A 7,397-nucleotide genomic window follows, 5' to 3' on the forward strand; every position below is an offset into this window, starting at 1 on the left:
GATGCAATGTAATCCATCACAGACAATGCCAGCAGGTTCCACTTCAAGGACCTCTCAAACTTCAAATTTCAATCTGAAGATTGTGTCCAAGTATTTGAACCAACCACTTTATTACCAGCCAATGTAATTTGCAATCTAAATTTAATGAATTAGAGTTATGGTCGATAGATATTTTGTTAATTAATGTATTTTCTTAACTGTAGCAACCCTTCCCATTCATCTTTTCAGATTAGTTAGCAAAAAGCAGTTAAGCTATTTTAGGCTACATTTTAACACAAAACACTGCAGGAATAGTGCTGCAGCATCTCAACATCACTGCCATCTTTTTTAAAAAAAGATTAATTTTAACATCATTATCTTTCACGAATACTTTTTTCTAATATGAAATATCTTAGTTTGAGAGATCATCAGTAATGATAAGGTAGCTGGCTTGCAGAAGCTATGAAGCACAACATTGTTCAGCATTTGGATTAAAACATGCACAACACTGAAACGATGGGATTGCTGACGCATCATGAATTAATGCCTTGTGTCATTCCTGCTCACTCACACACTTAGATTGAGTGACTCCTTCCAGAAAATTCTCAATGATCTGTTCTTGCTCTTTTAAATAAGTGTTCCAAAGCTGCAAAGAGGAGAAAAATACAGTATTCTATTACCTTCATTTTTCAGAAAAGTGGTCATGATGGTAACAGTCTGAGTGATCAGAATACAATACATTTTCTTTCATATTATTATATAGCACTGTGCTAGTAATCAAAGACTGTTTCACGTGAACATCCCTTCAACTGTGAACCGAGTTAACTAATAAAATTTCTTGGTTTATTACCTAGCCTTTGAAACATTTTCTTCAGGCAAAGCCAATTCCATTCTTTCACTGTTGTTTCATGCAAAAGCATCAAAATCCAGCATGCTAGTTTATATTGTTATTCATTTTTAATGTGTTCATTATTAAAATACCTTTCTCCTTTCTAATCACTGCATGTCACATGCCTCTAAACCAAGGATCAGAAAAGTAATAACAAAAATGTCAAAATTCTGGCTTTTCATTTGGGCACAGCACTCAATAATATCATCAGCCTTCAGAGAATCGTCTAAATGTTATATTACAAGCGAATAAATTGGGCTTCAGATTAAAAGCAGATAAGATTATTATTATTTATAATCTGATTTGGAATATTTGCACATAGGGGACATCAAGGGCCAGATAGTGCAATTGACTACCATTTATAGGGAACAATGTTGGAACAATTGACCCTCTCACCCCATTGAATACATCACAGTCCTCTGAGAACTAGTGCATCTCCATGTAGCATTAATCAGCACAGGTAATGCGAGCACGTCAACTTCTTGGATATAATTGATGGAGCAGATTGGTGCAAGATCTTCACATCTCCTGCTGGTGTGGCAACCTGGAGGAACCATTCACCAGATTTGTCAGTCCTGATAGCTATCCAGTCATATATTTTTTGACAGAATGTGCTTAGGTTTGGAAGCTGAATGAGAACAACTTTCTCTGTTGAATCATTTGCTTGCTTCCCGTCACTGTTTGGCTTCAAACAGAGAATAAGGACAATTGGGCAAGATAATGGAAGGGCTGCCAATATGACATAAGATCGAATCCCAGCAGGATTTAAGGTGTGTGCTAGGGAAAAATAAGTCAGTAAGAATGGATATGCAATTTTTTTACCAATAAATAATGATTGTATTTTCTTATATTTCAAACGAAGGTATGCAATATCTGTTAAAAAGGAAAAGGAATAAAGAATGCTTTTTAAAAACATTTTGCAACTTTCCATTTTTCAAACAGTTTCTAAATATATTTTACACACTTTTTAAAGCCATTATGTTAATTATAATAATTTAATTAAGTATACTCCTCACAAATATATTTTCAAATATTTTATGACTGAAGTGATGTTGTACTGGAGTATTAAGAAAAACTGCTATGGAAGTTCAGTAGGTCGGGTAGTCTCTATGGAAATGTTCAGATATATGCATTGACATAGTAAAAATATATCATCTGGTAAATTCCTAAACAACAGGAGACACAGAGAAAGGATACAGGGGCTGGTATTCAAATTTGACATTTCCATGTGTCCCAAGGATCTGCATTAGAGGTCTCAATCATTCACCATTTGTAATCGCAACATAGATGATGAGATAGAAAACCACATGTCCAATTTTGCCTCAAAGATAAGTGACATTGTCAACAGACTATATGGAATTATAACATTATAAATTAAAGTCAGTTCTGCTGTAACACATGTTTCTTCAAACCGAATTGGCTTCAATGCGATAGAAGAATTTAGACCGTTATTTGTAGAACATGAACTTTCCATACTTGTATTGGCTACAGTGCAATTCTGGTCCCATTAGTTTAAATGACGAGGCTATTGTGTGATTTTCTATAGAACCATAATAGAAACATAGAAGATAGGAGCAGGAGGAGGCCATTCGGCCCTTTGATCTTGGTTCGCCATTCAGCATGATCATGGCTGATCGTCCAGCTCAATAAGTTAAATCTGCTTTCTCCCCATAACCTTTGATCCCATTCTCACGAAGTGCCATATCTAGCCACTTCTTGAATACATTCAATGATTTAACATCAACTACTTCCTGTGTTAATAAATTCTATCGGTTCACCATTCTGGGTGAAGAAATATCTCATCATCTCCATCCTAAGTGGTCCACCCTGAATCCTCAGACCATGTCTTCTGGTTCAGGACACATCCATGATCAGGAACATCCTCCCTGCATTTATCCTGTCTAGTCCAGTTAGAATTTTATAAAACACAGCTAGTTAGGGGAGTTCCTGGACCAAGGGGCCAGGACAGTGTCAAGGTACACAGAGATAAATTCAGTGGGGCAGGAGCAGGCTGAGACAATGGGTCAACCGGGGCAGAAAAGTTTGTGAATTTTGGGTAGGAGGTAGAACCGGACAGTGCTGAGTTCTCAGACTATGAGTTTGGAAGCTGTTGGTGGGAGATCCACTGAGGTGGTGAGGTTGTGGATGGTCTGGGAGATAATGGTTTGGTGATGGGAGGTGAGGTCATGGTCGAGAGAGCAGTAGAGGAGGTGTTCAGGAATTGGCTCCTGGCTTCAGCGATGTAGAGGTCGGTGTGCCAAACTACACTGCCCCCCGCCTTGTCTGCAGGTTCAATGGTGATGTTGGGGTGGGAGTGGAGGGAGTGGAGGGCTGCGCATTGCGAGGGTGAGAGTTTGGAGTGGGTGGCACGGACAGGTTGAGGTGGTCAATGTCACGGTAGCAGTTCGAAATGAAGAGATCGAGGGCAGGTAAGAAAGAAGCATGGGGTGTCCAGGTGGATGGGGTGTGATGGAGGTGGGAGAAGGGGTCCTCGGAGGATGAGCGGGAGTCCTGATGGAGAAAGTAAGCATGGCGGAGGCGGTGGAAGAACGTGCGATGTCGCAACACAGATTTGTTGATCCAGGAGCATGGTGGATGAAGGTGAGGCCTTTACTGAGGACTGATCATTCATTCTCAGTGAGGGGGAGGTCTAGGGGGATGACAAAAACACAGCAGGGCTGGGATTTAGAACTTGGTGTAGGTCTGGAGCTGTCCGTGGGGGTGGAGACTATCTCTGGAGTGGGTGTGGCTATGAAATCATGGGTGACGTCACCAATGGAAATGATGCTCAACCTGGGGTCTAGAGAGTGGAAACAGTGCCTTCGGTGGCCTCTGCAGGGAGGGAAGTGACATAACATGTAATGTTCGTGACATTATCGGAGGTGTTCCAGTGAGTGACCTTGGTGGGGGCGGAAGTGGCTGAGGCGGCAGAAACTAGGGGCCAGAAGTGACGTGCTGGGTAGACTACACGGTGATCTCGGTGGCGGTGGATCTTACCGGTGGTTGCACCAGCGGTGGATCTTGCCAGTGATCGCAGAGGCAGTTGTCTTGCCAGGGATTACGGAGGCGGCATAGTCGGCAGTCACTCCGGCAGGGGCAGAAGTGATGTCATCGTTCGCCACGTTGGTAGTGTCTGGCACAGCTGTGTGGCTAATGGCATCCAAGCAGTTCCGGAAGCCGGGAGAAGCTTCTGGGATGTTTGAGGAATTCTGAGTTTGGAGGTAAGTACATGAAAGTTTAGTTTAGTGCATTCCTTAGTGTCCGATATGCTGGAGAAAAAGCATTTGTTGAGTTTGTGAATTTTTCTAAGGATGAAGAACAGCAAGGGTCCTTTGTAGGTCTGAGAGAGTGCGGCTCTGAGCTGGGGCAGGGCTAACTGCAGGGAGTGTAAGTAGTGGCGCATGGCTGTGAGTGTGGAGCGGAGGATCCAGAGGGAGAACTGTTCTTGGAAGCTTTGGATTTGCTGTAGATAGTTACCTACAACTACCTACAGCAAATCCAAAGCTTCCAAAAACAGTTCTCCCTCTGGATCCTCCTGGTCAGGTCCAAGTTGTGTAATCAACTTTCTCCGAGTTGGTTATATCCTAACTGCCAAGCCTCTTCCAAGAATGCCTATCTTGAAGAAGTTCTCCTCCTCCCTCTACAATGATGTCAGTGAGTTTCTCTCTCACTGCACTCCCCCAGGACATCTCCTCTGCCCTGAAGCTCTTCAACCACATCCTGAAGCAGACTCGCTCCCACAGCCACATCTCCTTCCTCAGTACCTGCCTATGGAATCGACTGATCCCACATAGACTCCGGGATTACATTCAGACCATCATAATTTGGACCTGACCTACAGCAAATTAATTTGATCCCTTTTTGAGCCCTGAGGTGGTCAAGATTTTGGAGGCAGAGACCCAGTGGCAGGCCAGAGAGCCTCTTCTGACTGATCGATGAATGTGCCGCACATGTGTAAAGGATACAGCCAAAGCCAAAACCTTCCTTTTGGAGATATTTCCCTTCTAGACTATCAATTATAACAGCTGTGGACTTTTCAAGTTTAAATTTGCCGCAGTCAGCAAAAATGGCACCATGTTGATGTGTCCTTGTACTTACCTCTTGGCATCAGCTGTGCCAACCTCTGTGGAGCTGACAGCCGTCCAATGCTGCACACCCTTGGAAACCTGTTAATTGAATGGTGAATGTCGTCATGGCAAATAACGCACCTGCCTCATATAAAATTGAACAGGTGGGCACCTTGAGGAAAAGCTCAAACTGGGGACCCACACATGATCCCGCTGTCAGACTCCCACTCTGGGAAATGGAAATATTCAGTCCTTTAACTCAATCTCTGTCCCCTGCATTGCTGAGCACTTACAGTACTTTCTGCATTTATTCCAGATTTCTGCCATCCGTAAAATTTTACTATCATTAAACAAGCCAAAGTGGTATTGTATATTGACAGAAATTTAGAAGGCTAAGAGGTGATTTGTTCAAGATGTGAAGTGAAAAAATATAATAAGTGAAGATTAACAATTCCGTTAGTCTAGAAGTGGGGGACATTGTTGAAGAATTATGACAATGTTCCAGGAGTGAAATATGGAAAAAAATGGGTTAAAACAAATAGTATTGCAAGTTTGAACTGTCTTCTACAAATGTTTATTAATACCAGGTCAATTCTTACAGTCAAGTCTGAGATTTATAGATTATTGTTAATCAAAGGTAATAAGGAGAAGGAGTTTGGTAATGTCTCAGCCATTAATTGCTGGAACAGGTTGACAGGGCGATGTGGCCAAGTCTAATTCCTATGTTGTTTTAGTTATATTTGAATCATTCTATTCAGAGATGTTATGACACAATTTTGGAGTGGGTGGGACACGAACCCAGGTCTCCTGGCTCAAAGATAGGAAAACTACCAAAACAGTCCTACATCTTGGTTGTATCAAGACAAATTTGACAAGTTGTCAGCAAGCTAATTGAAGTTAATTTTTTTGTGCTGTGAGCACTTAGCACACTGATAAACTGATTGCATAAGACAAAGTCATCCTTCAGATTTGAGTACAAAATTTCCTGGAGAACTCTTTGCCCTTGAAAGATAATTTGCAAGCTGGCTGCCAAAATGCATATTTCTGCAGAGTAAGCTTGGAGTTCCCTGCTGTAACAATGATGGTCCGTTCATATTACTACAGCTGGCAATTTGGAACAGTGAATGGCTATCCAAAATTTAATTTTCACAAAATCAGATTAAACTGTCTTGAGCACATCAAATACCAGAGGAATTCTTTTTTTGGCACAGTCAGCATTTTAACAAAGAATCAATGGGCAATGGTTATGTCCTAGTTTTTGTTACAGTTAAAATCAGGAGAACGTAAAAAGCCCATGAGTTAAACTATGGATCGTCAAGAAACTCTATTTCAAATACACAATTATTAATCAGGAGGAAATAAATAATAAGAGACCAGCCAATAGAGCTAAATATATTTGTAATGCTTCAAAATTCAGTTTCTGTCCTTTAAATTTGGAATCCATCTGTTTATTTTCAGCAATAACCTTTTAATGAAGCTAATGCAAATTGAAACTATGCCCTTCTATTTGTATCTCATTTACAAAAAAGAATCAATTGATGTCAAGGATGTCAATTTAACCATTGCAGATGAGAATGAGTTAAAGGAGAACGTCACCATTGTATTATTCCATAACTCTGAACGTAATAAAGGAGAAAGGCGTTGATTCATCAGCCATATCTTCATATCTTGTTGATGTTGTGATTGGATAAACAGGAATGGAGAAAATTGGCCATTCAACCCCTTGAGCTTAATCCATTGATTAGGTCATTGCAAATCTGCACTTTGATCAATAAACTTTTGTTTTATACCATTACCTCAAAACAATCTATTATTTTAGTCTTGAAAATTTCAATTGATGCAACTTCAATATTATTTATCAAGTGCTTGACTACATTCTAGGTCCATGTAAATGTAGGCAGGAGTGTATACCTCTGGAAATGCAACATATCAAAACTGGGTAAAAACAAGCAAATGAATTTATTTATTCATGTCAGAAACAGGCATTAGTTCCATTATATATGCAAGCAAAGGATCTCATGTCTACTTCAGTTCCATAAGACAACATTGGTTAACCCCAAGACAATCAGAGTTGGTGCTTGCTGCACTTATGACTATAAGACCAGAAGACATAGGAGCAGAAATTAGGCCTTTCAGTCCATTGAGTCTGCTCTGCCATTCAATAGACAATAGACAATAGACAATAGGTGCAGGAGTAGGTCATTCAGCCCTTCGAGCCTGCACCGCCATTCAATATAATCATGGCTGATCATTCCTAATCAGTATCCTGTTCCTGCTTTATCCTCATAACCCTGGATTCCACTATCTTTGAGAGCTCTATCCAACTCTTTCTGAAATGAATCCAGAGACTGGGCCTCCACTGCCCTCTGGGGCAGAGCATTCCACACAGCCACCACTCTCTTGGTGAAGAAGTTTCTCCTCATCTCTGTCCTAAATGGTCTATCCCGTATTTTTAAGCTGTG

Source organism: Chiloscyllium plagiosum, chromosome 32, assembly GCF_004010195.1.
Source record: "Chiloscyllium plagiosum isolate BGI_BamShark_2017 chromosome 32, ASM401019v2, whole genome shotgun sequence".
Taxonomy (NCBI): domain Eukaryota; kingdom Metazoa; phylum Chordata; class Chondrichthyes; order Orectolobiformes; family Hemiscylliidae; genus Chiloscyllium; species Chiloscyllium plagiosum.